General features: G+C 49.4%; 1 long non-coding RNA gene across 5 annotated transcripts in view; it reads right to left on the minus strand.

The window, feature by feature from the left end:
• Nucleotides 1–26225, minus strand: part of LOC109282621 (uncharacterized) — a 40654-nt gene that overhangs the window by 13063 nt on the left and 1366 nt on the right. The window contains exons 2-5 of one of the 5 annotated variants that reach the window (XR_009459979.1): nt 24649–24762; nt 19527–19823; nt 19273–19355; nt 2150–5547 (exon numbers count right to left, since the gene is read on the minus strand). This is a non-coding gene — a long non-coding RNA (uncharacterized LOC109282621). Of the gene's footprint in view, nt 1–2149; nt 5548–19272; nt 19356–19512; nt 19824–24648; nt 24763–26225 lie in introns of those variants that run through there. The other 4 variants (XR_002089657.2, XR_009459978.1, XR_009459980.1 and 1 more) reach the window with 4 other exon arrangements.

Consider the following 26225-nt stretch of genomic DNA (forward strand, 5'->3'; position numbering starts at 1 on the left):
CAGGAAGAGTGGTTGCTCCTTAAGGGAGCAATCCTCAGTGCACAAGCTAATTCTATTCCATCTCAGAGGAAAGGCAGCAAGAGGGCACAGCAGCTCCCCTGGCTCTCCAGGGATCTAGCAGACTTCCTGAGGCTAAAAAGAAAGGCCTATAAAGGATGGAGGATGGGATTCACCTCCAAGGAGGAATATTCTGCACTGGTCTGGTCCTGTGGGGAGCAAACCAGGAAAGCCAAGGCTGCAACTGAACTCCCACTAGCTTTGAGTATCAAGGACAATAAAAAGTCATTTTTCAGATATGTGGGGAACCAGAGGAAAAGCAAGGGCAACATTGGACCCCTGATAAATCAGATGGGACAACTGACAACTGACACCCAGGAAAAAGCCAACCTATTAAATGGGTAATTTGCGTTGGTCTTTCATCAGTCCCATGGGACACCCATTCCCACTACAGGACAGGGAGGTCCGGGTGAGGGAGATCCCCTGCCCTTCATCAAAGCTGACCTCTTGAAGGAACACCTTGAGAGGCTGGATACCTTCAAGTCAGCTGACCCTAACAATGTACACCCCAGGGTACTCAAGGAGCTGGAGAGCATCATAGCCCAGCCCCTGGCACGGACCTTTGAGAACTCCTGGCGCTCTGGTGTAGTGCCCAAAGACTGGAAGAAGGCCAATGTGGTGCCTATCTTCAAGAAAGGGAGGAAAGTGGATCCGGCAAACTACAGACCCATCAGCCTGACCTCCATCTCAGGGAAGGTCTTAGAAAAGTTTATTAAAGAGGCCATCCTTAGTGGACTGGCCGATGCCAACATCCTGAGGGATAGCCAGCACGAGTTTGTTGCGGGTAGGTCTTGCTTGACCAATCTCATTTTCTTTTGCAACCAGGTGACCTATCACCTGGACAAGGGAGAAGAGATTGATGTCATATATCTTGACTTCAAAAAAGCCTTTGATCTGGTATCCCATGATCACCTCTTGGCAAAACTGGCCAATTGTGGCCTTGGGTCCACCACGATCCATTGGCTGGGAAATTGGCTCCATGGTTGGACCCAGAGGGTGGTGGTTGACGGAAGTCAATCATCATGGTGCCCTGTGACCAGTGGGGTCCCCCAAGGCTCTATCCTTGGACCCATATTGTTCAACATCTTCATTAATGATGTGGACATTGGAGTCAGAAGCGGATTGGCCAAGTTTGCCGATGATACCAAACTTTGGTGCAAAGCATCCACACCTAAAGACAGGAAGGTGATCCAGGCTGACCTGGACAGGCTTAGAAAATGAGCGGACGAGAACCTGATGGTGTTTAACACTGAAAAATGCAAGGTTCTCCACCTTCGGAGGAAAAACCTGCAGCATCCTTATAGGCTCGGGAGTGCTACTCTGGCTAGTGCTATGGAAGAAAGAGACTTGGGGGTCATCATTCTTCACAAGATGAATATGAGCCTTCAACGCAATGCTGCGGCTAGTAAAGCAACCAAAATGCTGGCTTGCATCCATAGCTGCTTCTCAAGCCAATCCCAGGACGTCATTCTCCCCTTGTACTCGGCCTTGGTGAGGCTGCAGCTGGAGTACTGCATCCAGTCTTGGGCCCCACAATTCAAAAAGGATGTGGAGAAGCTTGAAAGAGTCCAGAGAAGAGCCACGCGCATGATCAGAGGTCAGGAAAACAGAACTTACGACGACAGGCTGAGAGCCCTGGGGCTCTTTAGCCTGGAAAAGCTCAGGCTCAGGGGTGATCTGATGGCCACTTATATGTTTATCAGGGGTGACCACCAGTATCTGGGGGAACATTTGTTCACCAGAGCGCCCCAAGGGATGACGAGGTCGAACGGTTATAAACTACTCCAAGACCGTTTCAGGCTGGATATAAGGAAGAAGTTCTTTACTGTCCAAGCCCCCAAGGTCTGGAATAGCCTGCCATTGGAGGTGGTTCAAGCACCTACATTGAACACTTTCAAGAGAAATTTGGATGCTTATCTTGCTGGGATGCTATGACCCCAGCTGACTTCCTGCCCCTCGGGTGGGGGGCTGAACTCAATGATCTTCCGAGGTCTCTTCCAGACCTAATGTCTATGAAATCTATAATGGAAAAGGGGTTATACATTACCACTTTTTAATCCCTCCCCCTTGAAAAGATCTTTCCTGCCATGACTTCGATGTTTAATAATGATGCTTTATTATTTTCTTTGGTTGTATGAGAGGATGTTCCAAATGAAAGAAACACATAAATGAAGAAAGTAGGCCCTGTAAGGCACAACACAGCGAACTATGGTTATAGCGAAATATGGGGCTCCACCGTTCCCTGCACTCTCTCCTCATGCCACCTTGACCCTGTGCATCTTTTCAGGGTAAAACAAACTTCATTAAACAAAGAAAATAAAAATAAACAGGTCCTTCCTGTTTCCAGGGTTTCTAGAACCCTCTCGTTCCCTTGTCCTTTACTTGAAATTGTTTTCATCTCATTGTGTTTCTTTTATCCCCTTCTACAAGGCTGCTATATTCACACCCCTCAGTTCCCCGATTTCTGTGTCCCTCACCAGGTTCAAGCCCAGGATTATTAGAACTGCCCACTTTGCTCCATGTACAGCTCTTCCCCTCCCTTTCACCACAGGGGTTCCTTGGGCCTGAGGTGCCCCTCCTCTCTTTTCCCCAGTTGGGGATCCCTGAAGGTGTTCCACCCCTCTACCATCAGCGCTCCCTTGCTGGCTCCCAGCTCTCTCTTTTGGGGTGTGTCCCACATCTCTGGGTTGGGTTCTCTCTCACCCGCCTCAAGCTGCCATCCTCTAGGTGTGTCCAGACCCTCTGCTCTGGACTCCTTCTTCCTGGCTCCCAGCCAGGGTTGTCCAGGCTTGTCCCATGCCTCTCACCTCGGCACTCTCCCTCCTGCTGGAAGCAGATCCTCCTTGGGCATGCCCCACCCCCCTGAGTGTCCCTCACTCTTCCCAGCTTGGAGTCGAGCCTCTCTGTGTGTGCCCTACCCCTCCGGGCTTGGCTCCTTCTCTTCGGCTCAGAGCAGAGGCTCCCTGGGTGTGTCTCAACCCTCCAGGCTCAGCTCTCTTGCTCCAAGCCAAGAGCTCCTCTCCCCACCGCCAGAAGTCCCCTCCTCCTCGCTCTCTGGCTGGCATCTGCTCTCCCTTCATCTGTGCCACTCTCCTCAGGTAAGTATGGAGAAAGAGGAGTTGGTTCCCTGGGCATTTCTCTCACCTGGTCTTTCTCTCTCTCACATATCCCACCCCTCAAGATGCCTTTTGGCATTCTTCTTGTAGTACCTGCTGCGTTGATGCCTTCTCTTCTTCTCTCTTACAAGGTACCAGGTCTGGTTCAGGCTCCGTCTAATTGGCACTGAGAGAGAAAGTCTGCCACCACGTTGTTTTTCCAGGCCTGAGTCGATAGAAAATTAGAAAGGTTGCATAGCAAAAGCCAATTGCATAATATGAGCATTGGCCATTTTAGTCGACTGTAACCATTTCAGTGGAGTGTGGTCTGTAATTAGTTTAAATTCTCGACCCAATAGGTAGTAGCAGAAATACTCAATACTCCGAGTGCTAAATATTCCTACTCAATGCTAGCATCCCTTCTTTCATGCTCGTTCAATTTCCTACTGGCATAGTTTCATAGTAGGTAGGATCGGAAGGGGCCTGAGCAGATCATCAATCCGACCCCCTGCCCTGGGCAGGAAAGAACGCTGGGGTAAAACAACCCCGGCAAGATATCTATCTAGCTTCCTTTTGAAGACCCCCAGGGTAGGAGCAAGCACCACTTCTCTTGGAAGTTGGTTCCAGATCCTAGCTGCCCTGACTGTGAAGTGGCATAGGCCATTAGTCTCTCCTGGCCCTCAATCATCTGGGAGAGTACTGCTCCAGTGGCCTCCCCTGACGCATCTCCCTGTAATGTTGAGGGAGCTAGCAGGGGTTATTGCAGGGCCCTTGGCATGGCTTTACAAGCGCTCGTGGTGCTCAGGCCAGGTGCCAGATGATTGGAAGATAGCCAATGTGGTCCCCATCTTTAAAAAAGGGAGGAGGGAGGACCCGGGCAACTATAGGCCCATCAGTCTTACCTCAATCCTGGGGAAACTCTTTGAAAAGATCAACAAAGAGCACATCTGTGATGGGCTGGCATCGGGGATGATGCTCAAGGGCAACCAGCATGGTTTCATTAGTGGCAGGTCATGTCAGACCAACCTGATTGCCTTTTACAATCAGGTCACAAAAGCATTGGATGCAGGTGTCGCCGTGGATGTAGTCTTTCTGGACTTCAGCAAGGCCTTTGACACTGTCTCCCACCCCATCCTCATCTAAAAAACTAGGCGACTGTGGCATCGATACCTACACAGTCAGATGGATTGCAAATTGACTGAAGGGTCGTACTCAGAGGGTGGTGGTGGATGGGTCATATTCGACCTGGGGGGAAGTGGGCAGCGGAGTCCCCCAGGGCTCAGTCCTTGGGCCCACACTGTTCAATTTCTTTATCAGCGATTTGGACAACGGGGTGAAAAGCAACTTGTTCAAACTTGCTGATGATACCAAAATTTGGGGTGAGGTGGGCACATTAGTAGGGAGGGAAAGACTGCAGAAAGACCTGGATAGGTTGCAGGGGTGGGCTAACAAAAACAGGATGCGTTTCAATACTGACAAGTGCAGGGTGCTGCACTTGGGCAGTAGTAACCAGCAGCACACTTATAAGATGGGAAACTCCCTTCTTGAGAGCATGGAGGCAGAAAGGGATCTTGGAGTCATCATTGACTCCAAGATGAACATGGGCCGACAATGTGAGGTCACGGTCGGCAGGGCTAACTGGACCCTATCATGCACCCACAGGTGCATCTCAAGTAGGGCCAAGGAGGTGATTCTCCCCCTCTACGCAACACTGGTCAGGCCACAGCTGGAGTACTGTGTCCAGTTCTGGGCACCCCACTTCAAGAGGGATGTGGACAACGTTGAGAGGGTCCAGAGGAGGGCCACCCGCATGATCCAGGGACAGCAGGGCAGAACCTACAATGAGAGGCTACAGGACCTGAACCTGTTCAGCCTTCACAAGAGAAGGCTGAGGGGGGACCTGGTGACCATCTATAAAATCACTAGGGGGGACCAGAAGGGTTTGGGAGAAACCTTGTTTCCCCCAGCGCCCCCCGGGATAGCAAGGAATAACGGCCACAAGTTGTTGGAGAGTAGGTTTAGATTAGACATCCGTAAGAACTACTTCACAGTTAGGGCGGCTAGGATCTGGAACCAACTTCCAAGGGAAGTGGTGCTGGCTCCTACCCTGGGGGTCTTTAAGAAGCGGCTTGATGCCTACCTGACTGGGGTCAATTGAACCCAGTTTTCCTCCTGCCCAGGCAGGAGGTCGGACTTGAAGATCTACAAGGTCCCTTCCAACCCTACTTCTATGATTCTATGAATATGAAAGGCTGCGTGAAGTCAGGGGTGTGAAGTACCACTTCCTGGCATAAGGCTGCTTTAGTAGGTTGGAATACTTCTTCCCATTGTTTATTTCATGCCACTGGACCATTCCCTCTTCCTTTGATGACATCCATTAGCGGGTTCATCATTTCTGCAAAACAAGAGAGAAATCTGTGATAGTAGCTAGCCAAGCCTCAAAAGGTCTCAACTGTCTTTTACTTACTGGGGTCATATAATTCTTTATAGCCTGCACTTTGTCTGCAAACGGTCTTATCTGCCCTTGTCCTACTACAAATCCCAAATACTGAGTCTGTGCCTGCCCAAGAGCATACTTCTTTGGGTTAGCTATCATTCCCAGCTGTAGTAATCATAGTACTGCTCAAATAGCTCCCAGATGTTCCCACCCCTCTGTGTAAATCACTATATCGTCAGTATAAGCTGCAGCATATTTATGATGAGGGGCTAACATCTAGTCCATTAATCTTTGTAATGTCTCTGCTGCCCCATTCAAGCCAAACGACATTCTTTTAAACTCATATAGACCCCAGGGAGTTCCAAACTCTGTCTTACCTATACGGGTAGAAGATCAGGCTATCTGCAAGTACCCTTTGGCTAAGTCTAATGTCAAAATGTATTTAGCTTTTTCAATACATTCTAAGACGTTTCCTACTTGTGGCAAGGGAAAAGCATCAAAACATGTTATCCAGTTGAGCTTCCTGAAATCTATACGTAAATGGATAGTTCCATCCGGTTTCGATACAGTCACTACTGGGCTGCGCCATGGACTCCTTGAAGGAGTGATGATCCCTTGTTGCAGCATTCTCTGTAATTCCTCCTTAATGGATTGGTATTTATGAAAGGGGATTTGGCACTTTTCTCTTATTATACTTCCCCTCAAGGGTTACTATCTTGTGGACTATTCCTTGTGCCTTACCCGGTATTTTGCTAAAGATATCTGAGAATTCTTGTGTCAACTTTCGTAACTGTTGATTTTGGCTTGGTGTAAATTGGCTCCCTAGCCCAATCCCTTTACTCTCTTGTCCTGTTTCCCTCCTCTTCCACATCTTCTGAACCGAATTCATCCCTTCCTCTGTAGGTGTTATTAATAATCCTTCCCTTCCTCTCCATGACTTTAATAAATTGATGTGAAACACTTGTTTTTTTTGCATTTATGACCGGGGTGCAACACCTCATAATTGACAAGGCCTATCCTTTTAATAATTTGGAAGGGTCCCTGCCAACACGTCAAAAATTTGCTCATCAAGCTAGGTAGTAACACAAACACTCTCTGTCCCACCTGGAGGTCCCTTTCTTGTATGCCCCAATTGTATCTTTCCTTCTGCCCTTCTTGTCCTGTTCTTAGTTGTTCCTGAGCCAGTCTATTCACGCTTTGTAATCTTTGTTTTAAATTTGTTTCATACTTTGATGGATCTATGTCTCTCTGTCTACCATCTTCGCATCCCATCCCATACAACCTCTAGAAGATTTCTCAGCATATGCCCAAATACTAGCTCAAAAGGTGTGCACCCTAATGAAGCCTGAGGGGCTTCTCTTATAGCAAACAATAAAGGTGGGATCAAGAGATCCCATCTATGGGGCTCCTCTTGAGTACATCGGTGGAGTATCCCTTTTCAAGTGCCACTTAAACGCTCCACCAGCCCATTTGTTTGAGGATGGGAAACAGATGTTTTAAGATATTTAATTCGGAGCACCTGACATATGCTTTTCAGCATGCTAGGCATAAAGTTAGTCCCTTGATCTGTCACTATTTCTCTGGGTATGCCCACCCATACGATCCAATTGCTCAGTTCTTCAGCCACCCATGGCCCTGTAACTGCTCTGAGCAGTATAGCTGCAGGCAATCTAGTGGCATAATAAAATGTAACCCTAGCCACAGTGCTACCTGTGGCCACATCCAGATTCAAGGTCCTGGAGTGTCAAATAGCCTCAGTCAACCTCCCAGCCTCTAAGGCTGGGCGACCTCTCCATGGAGTGCTTTCCTGTGGTTTCCCCACACACTGGAGTACATACAGTCTAACTATTAACACCATTTATTATTTACAAAAGAATCAACATATGAATGAAGTTAATAGCAGAACAGGATATCAATAATCTAATTGTCAAAGGCAGGTGTCAATGAACTAAAACACTATACAAACTGAATCAAAAACACCCCCAGTACAACTCCCCAGCTTAAACCTTCAGACTCTGCTGAATTTCAGCAGGAGCACACAGGGTTAACACAAAGGTCAGCTCTCCTTCACACTGGCAACACAATAACCATTAGGGGTGTGCAAAGCAGGCATTTGGATTCAGATTCGCATTTGGCCCAAATTGGGGTCAGTGATTCGATTCGTTAATTCGGATCGCTGTCCCCAATTTGATTCGGCTGAATCCGAACCTGAAGATTCGATGCCGATTCAGAGAATCAGCGATTCAGACATAGACACAGCTTTAAAAGTTTTTTTCTGCATACCTTGAGGTACCAGGTGCAGCTTGTGATCACTGCGATGCTGGGACACATGGAATGTCCCACAGGGGGGGGCCTCCATGTGCTTGGCGGCGAACCCAAAAGTGGACCACAAGTACTTCTGGTTCACTTCCAGGTCTGCTGGGGATCATGCAGGTGAGCCCCCCTGCGCCTCCCCAGCTCAGCAATCAGCCGCAGGGGGACCCCAGGTGCCCCCCCAACCTAGGAGGTACCAGTCACTGAGCCAGAGGGGCAACGGGGGGAGGGGGGCGTATGCTCCCCAGCAGAACCTGGAAGTGCTTCTGGTCCACTTCCGGGTCTGCTGCCGAGCGCTCTGGGGAGCCCCCCATGCTTCTGTAGGACACTCCATGCACCCCAGCATCACAGCATACATGAGCTCCTCCTACCTAGAGGTATGTAGAAAAAATATTTAAAGTGGTCTCTATGTCCAAATTTCCAAATCTTTCTGAATCTCTCCAAATCGATTTGGAGGGTTTCAATTCAGTTAAAGAGTTCTCTGATTCAATTCAGATTCAGAGATTCAGCCACCAAACTGGGCTGAATCTCTGCTGAATTGAATCAGGGGCTGAAGCTTCACATAGCCCTAATAACCATGGTTGGTGCTGCTGCTCCAGAAAGATCTGCTCTCTGCTACAGCCTGCATGGGAAAAGAAGCTCCTCTGCTCCAGCTGTCTGTGGTATCTGCAAAGAAAAACATACTCTCCAAAAGCACCAGTCTCCAACTTTCAGACATGGCCTCTTGTGCTGATAACTGAAATAACCCTGGGGTTATCACCCACCCAGCTCTAGGCTGGTTCTCAGTAAATCCTCCCCAGAGACTTCCCAGATCAACACCCTGCCTTCCTAGGCAAGTCTACCTTACCACCCTTTTTCCTCCACACAGGTCCATCTGTCTCACAGAGGAAAAAAAGGATATCATGTTATCTTCTCCCCATCACTAAGGGCAGGTTCACTTCACAGGCAGGCAGGCTGCAGGGTGGTTCCTCCATGAGCTCTGTGGTCCTGGGGCTCCTTCCCTTCTCTAAGCCTGGCTGAGTCCCCAGGGCTGAGTTCCCTCCCCTCTCCTGCCTCAGGAGCCAATCAAAAATATGCATATGTTCTTGCAAGCAACAACTTTCTGCAAACTTTCCTGCTCTGCCTTTGCAGGGATCCTGAGCCCTGCTGCAAATCCAGCTGCAGCTGTTACACTATAAACATTAAAATAAACTGATTCCCCGCTGAACTCTTGGGCAGGGGTCCCACTACATCCATGGCAATGCAATCAAATGGTTTCCCAATCACTGGCATGGGCTGCAAAAGGAACTTTAGGACATTTCCTTTGGCTAACTTGTTGGCATTCAGGACAACTCTGGCAATACTTTTCTACATCCTCATATAAATGTGGCCAAAAAAATGTCTTTATCAACCAAGCTTCCACTTTGCTTTTCCCAAGATGTCCCCACAGTGGGTTCTCATGATAATAATAATAATAATAAAGGAATTCTAAACCTTTCAGGTACTAAAATCTGTACCATCTCCTCCCCTGCCACCTGTCCTCATCAAATCTGACACAATAGTCCCTTTCTTACCTTACCAGGGTAGGCTTTTACAGAGTTCCAGGCAAATCACTTTCTCCTGTTGTTTGGAAATTTCTGTTTCCCATATGGCCCTGAAAAAAGAGATCTTGTCTCTGTGTTTCCCTAAAGCAAGCCTGGCTAGCTAATTTCTCAAAGTCAAGCACTGCTTTGTCCTCCTCACCATTATCTGGTAGAGATTCCTCCCCTATTAACCCCACTCCATGTTTTTCTTTTTGTCTTATTTTTTCCACTATGTCATAGACTTCAGACCACTCTCGACCCAGTACCATGGAGTAAAGTAAATCCAGGGCAATCCCAACTGGTATCACTCTAGACACTCCCTCTACCTTGACCTGAACTTCTTTTCTTTCATAGGTTGAAGCTACCCTATTCATACAGACCATGTTTATAGGTTCAGTCCTATTTCCTTCCCCTTTGGCATCAGATCTACTCTCACCAGTTTCTGAGCAGCCTTTGTCTACTATAGCATTTATAGGTCTACCCTCTATTTCTGCCTCTATTTGGGTTGCCTGCAGACTCCCCTCGCCTCTCCTAGACTACAGTCCATCACCTCTATCTGAGATGTCTCTTGTGTCTCACCCCTATTTCCTTTAAAATCTTATTTGTTTTCTCGTATAACCGTTGTGTTCTGAGGGCTTGTCATACAATCCCTAGTAGGGCTGTGCAAAACTTTGGGTGGTGATTCGATTCAGCCCAATACAGTGGTTGAATATCCAAATTGAATCAGGGGACCAATTAAAAGGTCAGAATTGATTTGAAGCTCTCTGAATCTTTTCCAAAGATTCAGAGAGCTTCAGTGATTTGGACAGTCCCTGATGGCTACAGCAGAGAGCTTCAGCCAGACTCGGAGCTGATAAGTAGGGGGCAGAAGAGAGGGGGGCCAGGGGAGGGCACATTCCCTGCCTGCTCCTCCAGCCCCCCTACAGGATGGGGGGGTGATCCCCGCTGCCCCCCGCTGCCCCACACTGCATGGGAGGATCGTCATGATCCCCCTGACCCCCTTCTCACTCTCCCAGCCCCTGCAGCTGCCCTGCCTGCCCCAGCTCCTGGCCTTTAAGAAAAAAAAAAACAAGAAAACCCCCAGGATTCACTGCTCCTGCAGTGGCCTCAGGGCTTCGGGGGGGCTCATGCAGAGCCTCCCACATGGTGAGGGGCAGCGGGGATCACCCCCTGCCAGTGGGAACGCTGAGTCTGGGGGGGGGGGGGGGGTTCTCATTTTTTTTCTTAAAGGGCCAGAGCTGTGGTGGATGGGGCAGCCATGGGGGGGACGGGACGGGACGGGACTGGGGGAGTAGGGGGTGTTGGGGAGGTTCATGCAGAGCCCCCCCCATGAAGTGTGGGGCTGTGGGAGGGCAGCAAGGATCACCCCCCACCCGGCAGCACCCACTAAATTGAGGCTTTATTCTTCCAAGTGCCAGGAACTGGGGTGGACAGAGCAGCCATTGCTGGGCTGGGAGAGCAGGCAGGGGATGGGCCTGGGTGATTCAGAGATTTTGCTGCTGCCGAATTTCCAAATCAGATTCAGCCGAATCAATTAGGAACAGTGATTCGAATCACCAAATCAAATCACTGTCTCCTGAACCGGCCGAATCCGAATCCACATCTGAAGCGAACACTAACCACTTCACAGACCTAATCCCTAGCTATATACCCAGAGTGTCTGCATATAAAACAGATAATTCCCAAAGGGGTTTGTCTTTGGCCTTCTCTACCTTCCCTTAGTGCTTTCTTCTCTGTCTTTTTTGCCACCCCAACTGTCATCTCCCTTTTAGTTTGCTAATATCTATCTATGCGCTCTCATAGTCCTCAGCTAACCGGAGAGTTTCTGGTGATGTCCTTGGTCGGTGGCATCTAACCCCCTTCTGCGTGGGTTCGTCTAAATCCACCAAAAATTGTTCCAGCAGAATCCTCTCACATACCTCATCTTTAGACAATTCTATATGTTTCATCCATTTCTCAAGTAAATCCTGTAACAACTTCCATGGTGTGCAATCTTCCCAACCTTTCTTTATTCTAAACAGTCACCTATATTGTTTGGGTGTAATATCTAACCTGTGTAATATTTCTTGTTTGAGCTCCACCTCCATCTAACCCAGGAGGTGCACAGCCCCACCAGGGGAGACACCTTATTGGATCTGGTCCTGGCCACGCACGGGCGACAACCTGGTAAGGGGACTGCGAGTGCTCAACCACCTGGGTGACAGCGATCATCGCCTGCTGGAATTCACCATCCAGCACAAGGTGGCAAAGGTCTGCAGCAAGGCACCAGCCCTGGACTTCAGGAGGGCAGACTTCAATGAGGTAAGGAGAATAGTCGGGGAGGCACTGAGGTCCTGGAGGGGAGGGGAGTCAGGTGTCCAAGAGGAGTGGTCGTTCCTTAAGGAGACGATCCTCCAAGCCCAAAGGGAGGTAATCCCAACACGGATCAAAGTGGGCAAGAGGGCACAAAAGCCCCCATGGCTCACCAAAAGTATACGGGAATGTCTCCTGGCTAAAAGGGAGGCATACACCCAATGGAAGGGAGGGGCCATCACCAGGGAGGACTATACCTCGGTTGCTTGGGGCTGCAGGGAGGCGGTCAGGAAGGCCAAGTGGAGATGGAACTGGGACTAGCTACCCAGATCAAGGACAAGAAATCCTTTTTTAAATACATGGGGTAAAAAAAAGGTACCGGGTAACGTGGGGCCTCTGCAGGACACACTAGGAAATCTGGTCGTCGCACCAGACAGCAAAGCTAACCTATTTAACAATTTCTTTGCCTCCATTTTTCTGAGCAGGGACCGGGTCACCCCCACCACCACCACCGGGACCCCCATAGGACCCAGGGGAGGTGCACCCAGGCCTAGGGTCAGTGAGGATCTAGTCAGGGAACTTCTGGAGGGACTGGATGTATTTAAATCAGCTGGTCCTGACAATCTCCACCCCAGAGTGCTGAGGGAATTAGCAGAGGTCATTGCGATACCCCTGGCACGGCTTTAGGAGCACTCATGGTCCTCTGACAGAGGACTGGAAAAGGGCCAATGTGGTTCCCATTTTCAAAAAAGGGAGGAAGGAGGACCCAGGAAAGTGTAGACCAGTTAGTCTTACCTTGATCCTGGGTAAGCTTTTTGAGAGAATTATCCTGGCGCATGTCCACGAGGGGCCAGCAGGGGAGAGTATGCTTAGGGGCAACCAACACGGGTTCGTTAGAATCAGGTCCTGTCAGACCAACCTGGTGGCCTTCTATGACCAGGTCACAAAATCCTTAGACGCAGGGGTAGCAGTGGATATAGTCTTTCTGGACTTTAGGAAGGCCTTTGACACTGTCTCTCACCCCATTCTCATTATAAAACTAGGGGACTGTGGTGTTGACACCTACACAGTCAAATGGGTCGCTAACTGGCTGGAGGGCCGCACCCAGAGAGTGGTAGTGGATGGGTCTTATTCGACCTGGAGGGATGTAGGCAGTGTGATCCCGCAGGGCTCAGTCCTTGGGCCTGCACTGTTCAACATCTTTGTCAGAGACTTGGACAGGGGTGTAAAAAGCACCCTGTTCAAATTTGCAGATGACACTAAGATGTGGGGGGATGTGAGCATGCTAGAAGGGAGGAATAGGCTGCAAGCAAACCTAGACAGGTTACAGGGGTGGGCGGATGAGAACAGGATGGGTTTCAACACTGACAAGTGCAAGGTGCTGCAACTGGGGAGGAAGAACCCGCAGCATACCTACAGGCTGGGGAACTCCCTTCTCGTCAGTGCAGAGACAGAAAAGGATCTTGGAGTCATTATTGATGCCAAAATGAACATGGGCTGACAGTGTGGGAACGCAGTCAGGAAAGCCAACCACACCTTGTCATGCATCCACAGATGCATCTCCAGCAGGTCCAAAGAGGTGATCCTCCCCCTCTATGCGACACTGGTCAGGCTGCAGTTGGAGTACTGCATCCAGTCCTGGATGCTGCACTTCAGGAGGGATGTGGACAACATTGAGAGGGTCCAGAGGAGGGCCACCTGCATGATCAGGGGGCAGCAGGGCAGGCCCTACGAGGAGAAGCTAAGGGACCTGAACCTGTTCAGCCTCCACAAGAGAAGGCTGAGGGAGGATCTAGTGGCTGTTTACAAACTAGTCAGGGGGGACCAGCAGGCTTTGGGGGAGTCCCTGTTCCCCCGAGCACTCCCAGGAGTGACAAGAAATAACGGTCACAAGCTGGCAGAGGGTAGATTCAGGCTAGACATCAGGAGGCGCTACTTCACAGTCAGGGCGGCTAGGATCTGGAACCAACTTCCAAGAGAAGTGGTGCTAGCTCCTACCCTGGGACCCTTTAAAAGAAGGCTGGATAAACATCTTGCCGGGGTTGTTTGACCCCGGTATTCTTTCCTGCCATGGCAGGGGGTCGGACTAGATGATCTGCTCTGGTCCCTTCCAACCCTACCTACTATGAAACTATCAGTGGAAGGAAATCCATAGAATGGCGCTAACTAATTATTTATGTTCCTCACTATATCTCTTCCCCTCCTGCAGCTTGATTTTTTTGTGGTCTCAAAGTATGAAATTTTGGGAACCTCTTCTCTACGGCTGTGCAAAGCTTTGGGTGTTGATTTCATGTGGAGGAGATTTGGCCCCATTTGGCAGTCAAATCTCCGAATCCAAATCGAATCAGAAAGCCAATTAAAAGGTCTGAGACAATTTGAAGCTCTCTGAATCAATTCGGAGGTCTTCGGTGATTCAGGCAGTCTCAGGTCACTGCAGCAGGGAGCTGGACCTGGACTCCATGCTGGTAAGTAGAGGGGCAGGAGAGTGGGGGTTTGAGGGTGGGGAGCAAACCATGGGTCCCAAGACCCCCTCTAAGGTCCACGACCCCTGCTCATTCTCCCAGCTCCCCCCATGGCTACCCCGACCGGGTCCAGCTCTGGCTCTTAAAAAAAATAAAAAATAAAAATAGACCCCACTCATTGCCTGCTACAGCAGCCTCAGGGTTTCTGGGGGCTCGTGGCAGAGCCCTCATGCAGCGTGGGGCAGTGGGGATTGATCCTATGTCTGGCAGGAGTTGGTGAGCGGGGGCTTTTTTTTTTTTTTTTTTTTTTTAAGAGACAGGAGCTGGGGCCAGGTGGGGCAGCCACTGAAGGGGCTAGGAGTGCAGGCGGGGATGGGGCCCGTCTGACTCGGAGATTCGGCTGATTTGGCAGCGGCCAAATCTCAAAATCAGATTCGGCCACATTGAGTCGGGACAGTGATTCAAATCCCCAGAATCGGACGAATCCAAAGGGAATACTAGCTGCTTCGCACAGGCATGCTCTCCTCTGCTCTCAGCACAAGCTGAAATCAGGCAGAGCTGGAGCTGTGCGAGACACAGTGGGAAGACTCAGGAGTGCGCCTGCTGTGTGACGGACTGAAACATCCTGAATACAAACTGAAGAAAATAACGTAATAATGCCTTTTCTTTATTCTGAGCACTTGAATCTGGTGGCTGAGGATGTACGTATCTTACGATACCTGCAACCCACCCCTGGACCAGCCCCGCTTTTTTCCACCAGGCAAAGTGCAGAGACCCGCAGGTTGCATTTCACTAACTAGACAATTGATGGTGCAGTGGACTTAACCTTTTGCCATGTGAGCAGCAAATTGCTGCTAAGCCTGCTCTAGTTCTCACTCCCTCCTCAAAGCCCTTGAAACCTAAGTCTACACTAGCTCCAGTTCTGGTTCTGGCACTTTGCTGCAGCCTAAGCCTGCTCTAGTTTCAGCTCCATCCCCAGAGCCCCTGAAGACCCCCAATCATCACATCGCAAGATCTGAATTGTTGAGGTGTTATGGTGGGGCATAGGGGCAGGGAGGAGTTAATGTCAGGACAAACACAAACTCCGGCTGCCCCTGACTGTCTGTGTGGGACTGGCTGCCAGCTGTTGGACTGCCTGCACATGGCTCCTGCTAAAGTGCTTGGGTGTAGTGCACGCATGGAAACCTTCCAGAGGCATTGGGTGTTGGTTACAGCCAGGGCTGGGGACTTTGAATGGAGTAGGCCAATTCTCCTGCTGGGACCAAAGGTAGAGGTTTCTGGCTAGAGGGTTTTGCCCCTCTGCTGAGGGTCAGACTGATCACCGTATTTGGGGTTAGGAAGTAATGTTGCCCTGTGGTCAGACTGGTATGGACTAGGGGTGGATTTATATTCCCCTGTAGTAGGGGATGTGGCTCCCTACCCAGGACCTCTTGAGTATATATTGGCAACATTTTATGCCAGGACAATATTAGCAGCTGTGGTTTCCCTGCTTTACCTGTGGCAGGTCAGGGTGTTAGGTCTATGCCATGCCAGGGTTGATGGTAATTTTATGTGGCATTTAGATGATGGCTGTATAGGATGTTTTGGTCAGGAATGATTCTGCCTCAGGCAGAGTCAGAATAGATGACCTCTGGAGGACCTTTCCAGCTCTGCTTCTCTCTGACTCTCTCCCTTGTAGTGCTCTGTCTAGCCCCAGTGCTATAATCCTTGCTCTGAGTTTCCTAGTCTGGATCTCTGTTTCTAAGACTGCTTCCTGAGTTCTTGTTGCCTTGCGTAGCTCCCAGTGTCCAGGCTCTGCCTATACGCTTAGCCTGTCTCCCAGTCTCTGACCCCTGACTGCCCCTGGTGTCTGGATTTCGGGCTCTTGGAGTTCCCGCACTAGTGCCCTTGCCCCTGAACCCCAGCCCCGCATGTCTGTGTCATGCCTGTGACAGAGGGGTATGAGGGAGGTCTTTGAGGGTGTCTGAGGTCTTGCGTGAAGAAATTTTGTAGTGTTCCTAGGGGCCTGGAGATTTGTACAATTCTCTTAGTATTTGAATAAAAATAAAATACAATTATTGTCTATCTGTTTGGAATCTTGGCAGAGCACAATCATTGAATGGAAAGGCAGGGACTGGGATTAACTGATTATTGATGATCCTTTTTTTTTAATCGCTCTGCCTCCTGCAGATTGTGGGACTGTGCTCTGAAAGCTTTTGGCTGTGAGCATCTCTCCTCAGCTCTCAGCACCAGCCAGACCCTGACAGAGCTGCACCTGCAGGAGAACAACCTGGAGGCTGGAGGAGTGCATCTGCTGTGTGAGGGACTAGAACACCCCAACTGCAAACTACAGAAACTTGGGTTTGTAAGAGCTGATGTCCCTCCAAGTATTGCTATTGAGCCTGGACTGTTGGGATTTGAGCTGTTTCTACAAGGATTACAGCACTACACTGAATGCCCCCATGAGAAATACCAAAATCATCTTAAATTGTAGGAAGAGTCCTACCACTGTGCAGATTTGTCTCATTTGGGCATGTAACAAATTGGATCTCACAGTTTCTTGTCATGCACTACATGAGGCATGTTCAAAAGTAGGTCTACAAGTTATTTTACTCAGTAAGAGTGTTGCTCCATGGTGCTGTTTTCATGTGGTAACTCTTAGAAATATTATTTGCTGCTAAAGTTCAATTGAGCTCTGAGCAGTCACACCTTAAGAGTTAATACCCTCCGTGATGTGCATAGCTCTGAATTGCTTCTAGGAGGCTGGAGCGAATAGCATGGAGCTGGGGCTGATGGAAAAGAGGATCATGGGGCCTGGGGCATGCACCCAGCAGGGCAGTTGGAAAGCGAAGCTTGGGTGGAAAGGGTATGAGGGAGGGTGGGGGGTTTGGGGAGCCCCTCGCATGCCCCCCCATGGAACACACAGAATCATAGAAAATGAGGGTTGGAAAGGACCTCAGGAGGTCATCTAGTCCAACCCCTGGCTCAGAGCAGGAGCATCCCCAACTAGAGCATCCCAGCCAAGGCTTTGTCTAGCCAGGTCTTGAAAACCTTCAAGGATGGACAGTCCACAACCTCTGTGGGTAACCTGTTTCAGTGTTTTACTCACCTCTTAGTCAGAAAATTCTTCCTAATAGATAACCTCAACTTTCCTTCTTGCAACTTTCCTTCTTGCAACTCCCTTTCAGGTAGTTGAAGGCTGCTATTAAATCCCCTCTCATTCTCTCCTTCGGCAGACTAAATAAGTCCAGTCTCTCAACTTCTCCTCATAAGTTATGTCCCACAGCCCCCAAACAATTTTTGTTTCCCTTCACTGCACTCTCTCCAGTTTGTTCAAATCCTTCCTGTAGTGGGGGCCCAAAACTGGGCACAGCACTCCAGATGTGGCATCACCAGTGCTGAATAGAAGGGAATAATCACTTCCCTTGACCTGCTGGATGTTTTGTAGGAGGGCAACCAGTGCAGCCCAGTATGCCATTAGCCTTCTTTGCAACAAGGGCACACTGCTGGCTGATATTCAGCTGATTGTCCACTGTAACCGCCAGGTCAATTTCTGCAGAGCTGCTGCCTAGCCAGCCCGCCCCTGCCTATACCAATGCATGGGATTGATCCATCCTAAGTGCAGGACTTTGCACTTGACCTTGTTGAACCTCATGAGATTTCTTTTGGACCAATCCCCCAATTTGTCTAGGTCACTGAATCCTCCAGAGTATCTACTACTCCCCCAAGTTTGGTGTCATATGCAGTCTTGCTGAGGGTGCACTCAATGCCATCTTCTAAGTTGCTGATGAAGATTTTGAACAAAACTGGCCCCAGCCACTGGCAGTGGGCCCTCAGCAATACATGGATCCAGCCACTTCTGGGAATTACACATGGCATCAAGGTGTTGAGCCAGACCTGCCCACCTCTAGTGTGAGGGGCTCCCCATGGCTCACATGCAGCTCCTGAGACTTGCGTGGAACAGGGGGAAGTCCCACATGATGGAACCAATGGCTTGGCCCTGCTCCCTGCCAGTACATGCAGCTCCCAGGACTCCTTTGCTTTCTGGTCAAGTCCCAGGAGCTGCACGTAAAAGCAGAGAGTGGGGCCAGGCCACTGGCTTCATAGTGCAGGGCTTTCCCCACAATTCCACGTAAGTCCCATGAGCTATATGTGAGCCCTGCACAATAGAGGTGGGCTGGCCTGCATCCGCTCCTTGTCACCACATGCAGCTCCTTTATCTGGCTGGAGAGTCATTCTACTGGGCAGTGGCGCCTGTGCAGGCCATGAGCACCATAGAGCCCGCCACTGGCAGCCAGGACTGTGCACCATGGGGAGGCATGTGGGCGGTCCCCACACTTCTCCACCCTCCCTCATACCCCACAAACCCCACACATACACACCCGCACCAACCCCCCCGACATATACACACAGTCACATCCCCCAACATACCCTACACCCCCCCACACACAGCCACACCACTCACAAACCCCCCACGCAAACACCAGCACTCCCACCACACACACAAGAGTAACACCTTTTAAAACCGATTACGCAATCATCTCTATAAATACTATGCAAATGCATATAAATCAGGACAAAAATATTTTTTGAAATAAAATTAAAATATGTTATAGTACAGGGGTTTTCAACCTTTTTTAACACGTGTACCCCTTCTGTCTCAAAGTTTCAGCTCATGTGCCCCTTTATATTGTTTTCTTGTTTTTAAAGGGCCTTGCAGGGGCAGGGGCAGATCGAGGCTTCTGTGGTGAGGAAGGGAGGGAGTGGGGCAGGGCAGGCACTGCATGCACTGAGGCAGGGGCAGGAGTGCTCACTCTGGCTCTGAGAGACTGGGATGTTCCTGTCTACAGCATGAATTAAACCGGCTTTGTTTTCCCACAGGTTGCTCAGGGTAAGTGGAAATAAAGAAGTGCACCTAGAACTGAATGCTGTGAAAGAGAGAGAACCTGATCTGATCATGAAGTTTTTCTAACCTGATCTGTTCATGAAATTAGTTCTAGCATTAGCCCTGGCTGTGCAGATGCAGCCCACACTCAGTCTCTCCACCATCTCTTTAAAAAGTTTCCTGATTTCACCTTTTCAAGCCTATCCAACAAGGCCTACATGCAGCTGGTCTGACAATGGAGGAGGTAGTTGCCAGGGAGATAGTGACCAGGACCTAGGAGAGAAGGAGACAATCTTTGGTACCAGAGAGAAATTGTAATTGTGTTCCAACGGGCCATTCATTATTCTTGGGATAACTTAGAAGTTTGTGTACTGTCACACCATTTCATTAAAGCCAGAACATGGGAAACACATTTTCCAGCCTCTGTTACCTCTTTTGGCCCACCTGGATAGTGAAGAATTTCGGGTGTTGTAGACTGTTCCAGCTAGAAGAGAAGCAGGATGTGGGGCCAGTGCAAGGTCCTGTTCCCCTGAATGCAAAAGGAGTCAGGTGTCAGGAGACATTCTTCCATGAGCTCAGCTCCAAGCCTTTCATATAATACCGTACCCAGAAGCTCTCTTTACTTTCTCTGAGTTTAGTGACCAGTGGACTCAGCCGCTGTGCCGGGCTCTCTGCTCTTTCTCTGTGGTGCTTCTGCTGGCTCTGTTGACGAGTCACTGCTCCAGCTCGGGATGAGTCATCCTTTGAAGCAGAGACAAATTTCAGAGGAGGGCCACCCGCATTATCAGGGGGCAGCAGGGCAGGCCCTACGAGGAGAAACTAAAGGACCTGAACCTGTTCAGCCTCCACAGGAAAAGGCTGAGGGGGGGATCTAGTGGCCTGTTACAAACTAGTCAGAGGGGACCAGCAGGCATTGGGGGAGTCCCTGTTCCCCCGAGCACTCCCAGGAGTGACTAGAAATAACAGTCAGAAGCTGGCAGAGGATAGAATCAGACTAGACATCAGGAGGCGCTACTTCACAGTCAGGGTAGCTAGGATCTGGAACCAACTTCCAAGAGAAGTGGTGCTGGCTCCTACCCTGGGGGTCTTTAAGAGGAGGTTAGATGAACACCTCGCTGGGGTCATTTGACCCCAGTACATTTTCCTGCCATGGCAGTGGGTCAGACTTGATGATCTGCTCAGGTCCCTTCCAACCCTACCAACTATGAAACTATGAATTATGGAAAGACATGGATGATTGCATTAACAAATGTACAGAAAAGGCCATGGGTATGTCTTGACAGATGCCGGGCATTCAGAGGGAAATGTAAGAGTGGGATGTGAAGGCACAGACCGTGACCAGGGGAAGGAAAAATAAGGGGTTAGTCCAGAGGAGTTATACACTCAGTGTGAGAGTAGAACAGGGCTCGGGATGCTGTATTTGGTACAGTATAATGGCGTGTGTTTTTTGATAAGCGCTAAAATAAAGCCATGGGGACAGGAACTAGGTTGCATTTCTGTGTACCTCAACCCATATTTCCCAGTTTTCAAAGGGTTGAATTTTCCTGAAATCAAGGTTTGGGAAAGGGTGTGAGGTTTAACTGGGTCCCCAGTTGCAAGTAACACCTAGCAGATCACAGGCACTGCATGTGGGTTGGGTAGGCATTCTGCAACCCATCAGATTTTTTCAAGGCTTTGACTTTCTGAGGAATAATTTGTAGCTTGTGTCTTGGTACGGCCCGCAAGAGTGGTGATGGGTAGCAAGCAAGCAGGTGGATTCCATGACATATTTTAACCAAATATATGTAACCTGCATAGCTTGCACACACGCACCCCAAGTGGATTTTGGTGATGTCATAAACAAATATAGTGAACATCACTGGTCTGTAATAGGAGCTATAGGGCCCCATGTTGACAGAGGAGGTTGAGAAAAGGGAGTCTGTCTCTTTACGAGTGAGCACAGGTTAGGCCATGCCCCACTTTTCTGGCTATATAATCCTGTAGCAGACAGCTGGGGAGCAGTATTGCCAAGTCCGCTTATAGTAAGTGGAATTGGGCTTGTTTTTAAAAAAAGTCATTTTAATTTTTTCAGAGTTGCAGGTTGATCAGCACCCCCCACTCCCCTGTCTTTGAAATGGGTTGGACTTGTTTTGGGCTTCTTTCTAAAGGCAGAGCTGCTTTTTATTTTTGTGAGAGGAGGAGATTTCTGACTTTTCCTCAATGATGTCTTATGACATCATAGTGGTCTCTGGAGCAGTATCTTACAGTAAGAAAACAAAATGACTTAAAAGGAAAAGTAGAGTATCACAATAAAATGGAGATCCATTAAATATGAGCATTTCACTCACAGTTCATGGGGCTGCTGTCTATTTTTCAGGGTTTTTTTCACTTGTCCTCTGTGATCATGCCCTCTTTCACTTCAATCCTAGATTGGGATCCCATTCTCATCACAGTTCCTTTTGTCTTCTGCCCTTTATGGGCACGTCCAGTTGAGTGTGCACGTGCCTCTTGCCCCGTCTCAAACTCCTTTGAGACGGGGCAAGAGGCACATGCAGGAATGAAAAAATGGATCTCCAGGGGTCTAAAAAACCTGAAGTTTAAAAAAACAGGGCAGGGCATGGTCCAGTACCGTGCCCTGAGGCAAATGGAGGCTAGCTCCTCCATGGAGACGCTCTGGCTGCCAGAGTGTCTCTGTGGTTGTCCCCTCGCCCTGGTGCTGAAGCAGCTGCTGCAGCACCAGGGCTCCAGTGCCCTAAGTAAGGGGTCGGGGGAGCTGGAGGAGCCCTGTTCCCTCTTGTCAGCACAGAGGCAGAAAAGGATCTTGGAGTCATTGATTACAAGATGAACATGGGCCGCCGAAGTGGGGACGCGGTCAGGAAGGCTAACTGCACCTTGTTATGCATCCATAGATGCATGACGAGCAGGTCCAAGGAGGTGATCCTTCCCCTCTATGCGGCACTGGTCAGGCCACAGTTGGAGTACTGCATCCAGTTCTGGGCGCCGCACTTCAGGAGGGATGTCTACAACATCAAGAGGGTCCAGAGGAGGGCCACTCGCATGATCGGGGGCAGCAAGGCAGGCCCTATGAGGAGAGGCTATGGGACCTGAATCTGTTCATCCTCCACAAGAGAAGGCTGAGAGGGGATCTGGTGGCCACTTACAAACTGGCCAAGGGGGACCAGCAGGCTATGGGGGAGTCCCTGTTCCCCCGAGCACTACTGGGAGTAACAAGGAATAATGGCCATAAGTTGACGGAGAGCAGATTTAGACTAGACATCAGGAGGCGCTACTTCACTGTCAGGGCAGCTAGGATCTGGAACCAACTTCCAAGGGAAGTGGTGCTCGCCCCTAACCTGGGGGTCTTCAAAAGGAGGCTAGACAGCCACCTAGCTAGGGTCATTTGATCCCAGCATCCTTTCCTTTCCGGTTTGGATTCAGTGGGCATGTCTACACATGCAAAAGATCCAGGAGCAGTTTACTCTCAAGTAAACTACTAGAAAGTAAACACTCCTGGGCATGTGTCTACACATGTGTCCCAGGCACATGTCTGCATGCTCCCTGTGGCCCTGAAACTGGCCCCCGCAGCTCTAGGCTCCCCCAAGGTGCTACCTCAGAGGCCAGGAGACAGCTGTCTCCTGGTGGGGGCTGGGACATTGCTCCCTGCCCCTGGGAGCTGCTTGCTGCCAGGGTGCACTCTGCCCCTAGGTGGGGACGAAGTGCCCTTTCCCTGGCAGCAGGAAGCTCCCAGCCCCTGCTCCATGATTGCGGGGCTGGCACTAGGAGATCCTGATCTTCCAGCCCAGTCCCTATGACCGTGACTGTGGGACTCGGGCTGGAAGATCAGGATCTCCCTGCACTGGCCCCACGAACATGGAGCAGTGGCTAAGAGCTCCTTGCTGCTGGGGCAGGGGGACATTGTCCCCACCCAAGCTCTAGTGGCAGAGCCAATCCCAGCAGCAAGCAGCTCCTGGGGGCAGGGGCGAATATCCTGCCCCAACTAACCATGATCTTTTGCTTCGAGTCAAGCATCTACACGTGTGCTACTGCACAGTTACTAATCATGAGTAAATTTGCTACTTGCATTTGCAGGTAGCAAATTTTCTCAGGATTAGATCCAATTACTGTGCAATAGGCATCTGCATGTGTATACACAGACACTTACTGTGCAGTAATTAGGTCTACTGCGCAGTAAAGCATCTCGTACATGTGCCCAGCAAGGACCGGACTGCCTTGGTTTAGCATTCACTTACTACAGGGTAAGGGCAGGCACAGGGACAACTGCTGCATATCAGATGATGCATGGTAGCTCCAGGGACATTGTAACATGCTGTAGTTTGCTTGTCCATACTATGAAACAGATGTGAACCAGATTGTGTTAGGATGAGGAAACATAGTCCTAGGTTTGGCTTTGGAAAGAAGGAGTGACCATAGTAAATCTTTTCTAACACTCTGAAAGCACATTTGATATACACACCTCAAACCTGTGACCCAGCCCTGTCTCTCTTCCTGGAGGGCAGAATTATCTGCAGTGATCCAGCAGCTCATCACAGCATTTTCCTAGCACTCCCAAAATGCTAGAAGTGGATTCCCTTCAGAAGTACACAGCTGCATACCAGCTGCACATGGAAAGGAAACCTTGCAGGGCCCTATCATCCCAGAGGGAGCATTGCGATTCTCTGCATATATAAATAAGAAATCTTTCCCAGACACTACTGACAGCAACAACACCAGGAAAAAGATAAATATTCTTATCTCTGATCCTTACAGACGGACGCTCTGCTTTACTTCTGGTCAACTCTTCGCAATGGACTTTTCAGCAGTGAAGCTGCTGTGTGAGGGAAAGAAACATCCTGACTGCAAACTGAAGAAGCTGCAGTAAGGGGCAGCAAGGATCTAGTTCCTTTAATCTATGTGCAACACAAAATGTTGTGATTAAGTTATTCACTTGAATCACAAGGTTACAATCACACACAAAGTCATGAACTGGTTATTATTCTTCTCTCCCTGCAGTGCCAACAGAGTGTATTGAGCCTGTGTAAAATCAGACAGTAGTGTTCTCTAGTGCGCTCTGAGGGCAGCAATCTTTCACACTGGAACACCGGTTTAAGTTATTAACCTCAGCATCTGACCAAGGAAAGCTGCTTATGAAAGCTTCAGGCCTTGTCACACATTACACTTAGGGTGAGGGTGTGTTTTATTTAGATCGTAGTAAGCATTACTATAAGCTAGGAAGTTGTCTGAGAAGTCACACAATAATGCTTACTATGATCTAAATAAAACTTCCTAAACACCAAGGGTGCTTGTACACACAACAAAATTCGCCTTTAAAGCAGCTTAATTGCCCTTTTGCACTGCTTTAATGGCATCTCTGTTTACACATTCAGCGGTGTATTTCGCATTAATTTTGTGACGATTTACACGTTCAGTGGCATATTTTGCTTTAAATGACCATGCTATGTAGCAAGGTAAAACACATCCGAGGTATTTTAGGTTGCTACGTAACAATGTGCAATGGTGCATGGGACGCTGACTTGTGTGGAGGGTGGGACCAGAAGGGATGGTTATGGCTTTTTTGTCATATACTCACCTGCAATTTGTTCTGTCATGATTTTATGCATTTCCATTGCTATTGAGTTGCCATTTTCTAAGTTCTGTCACCAACATTTGTTTATTGAGCTCGTATGCTTCTGGGTCAGTTTTGCTGGAGTCCAATAAAGGACATGGAAGAAAAACACAACAATGCACTTTCCAATGTGTATTGCTTGCCATCATCCATGCCAATGTCCAAGAACGCTCAGGGGTGCTTCCCAGACAGTTTTTCAAAGTCCCATTTTCTCCTCCCTGACACCCAGCACCTCCAGAGCCATGCACAAGCCAAAAGAAAACCAAAATAAGAGAAGGAACGTCTATAGAGTGACGTTCCTAGAAAGAATCAAGTTCTATGAAGACATGAGAAGATACATTGGAAAGGTCTAATAGAGGTGGTGCTATTGCTCCAGCAGTTTGATAACAGCAAAAGGGAGCCCCCTCGTGGATAAAACTGAAAACAGCTTCTCCACCCAAATGCATGATCATAGAGTCAGAGAGAAGTAGAGCTGGAAGGGACCTCCAGAGGTCATCTAGTCCAACCCCCCCACCTGAGGCAGGATCACCCCTATCCAAACCAGGATCATCCCTCTCCAAACTATCACTTATTCATGAGTTGATGCCATCTCTTGCATGATGGTAAGTGACTTGGGCATCACTGTGGATAGCACAGGGAAAACTCTGCTCCCGGGACAGCTCTGGCCATAAAAGGCGAATGACGGGCAGATCTGACAGAACAGGAGGGGGCATGAAGTGGGCAGTATTCTAGTGCAATGATGGCCAGGCGTTTTGGCAGGTGTGCCATGAGTCAAGTCACTGCTCTTTCCAGGTACTGCTCTGATCCCTGCCTCCCAGAAGCATACCTAAGAGAGTTTGCACCATGGGGTGCCAGAATAAAGGCAGGGGAGCTTGAGACTCCAACCCTGTGGAGTGGAGAAGTGGCAAGATGCTTCTGGGAGAGGCGGTGCCACTGCCAAGAGCCAAATTAACCCTGCAAACACTGCAATTTCATATGGCAAGCAAGGCTCCAAAGTCCTTAATTTAGCAGCAGCTGCAGGCTCAGGGAAGTCTTAACTTGGCTCTTGGCAGTGGCACCTCCCGCAGTAATGTTCTGCCACCTCTCCATCCCATGTGGCCCCTGCCTCCCGTCTGGTGTTGAGGGTTGGCCACCTCTGCTTTATTGTTTTGCCTTGCTTGAATTAAAAAGAAAAATAAAGTAAAACAAATTTGTGTGCACATTTTAAAGAAGTGTGGAAAACCACTGCCTTGCAGTAATTGTGCATGGGGTCTTTGGCACGGGAGTTTCAGGGTGGGGAGATCCAGGGACTGTACCAGCTGTGATAGCTTAATTATTTTCTGGCCACAGCTGTAACATGTGTCTACCCTGAGTCAGTCTCCACTGAGCAGATTATTTCGGTGATGGGTTTGCCATGTGCCCAGGAACAGGTTTAAGGCCCATACTTCCCATGGGACACAGAAGCAGGGAGCAGGGACGGAGCAGCACTCTGGCCTCTGCAGGGCCTCAGGAGGTGGCACCTTCAGAGCCTGTGACACTAACAAAGTGACTTGCACCCTTGG

This window comes from Alligator mississippiensis, chromosome 2 (assembly GCF_030867095.1).
Source record: "Alligator mississippiensis isolate rAllMis1 chromosome 2, rAllMis1, whole genome shotgun sequence".
Classification (NCBI taxonomy): domain Eukaryota; kingdom Metazoa; phylum Chordata; order Crocodylia; family Alligatoridae; genus Alligator; species Alligator mississippiensis.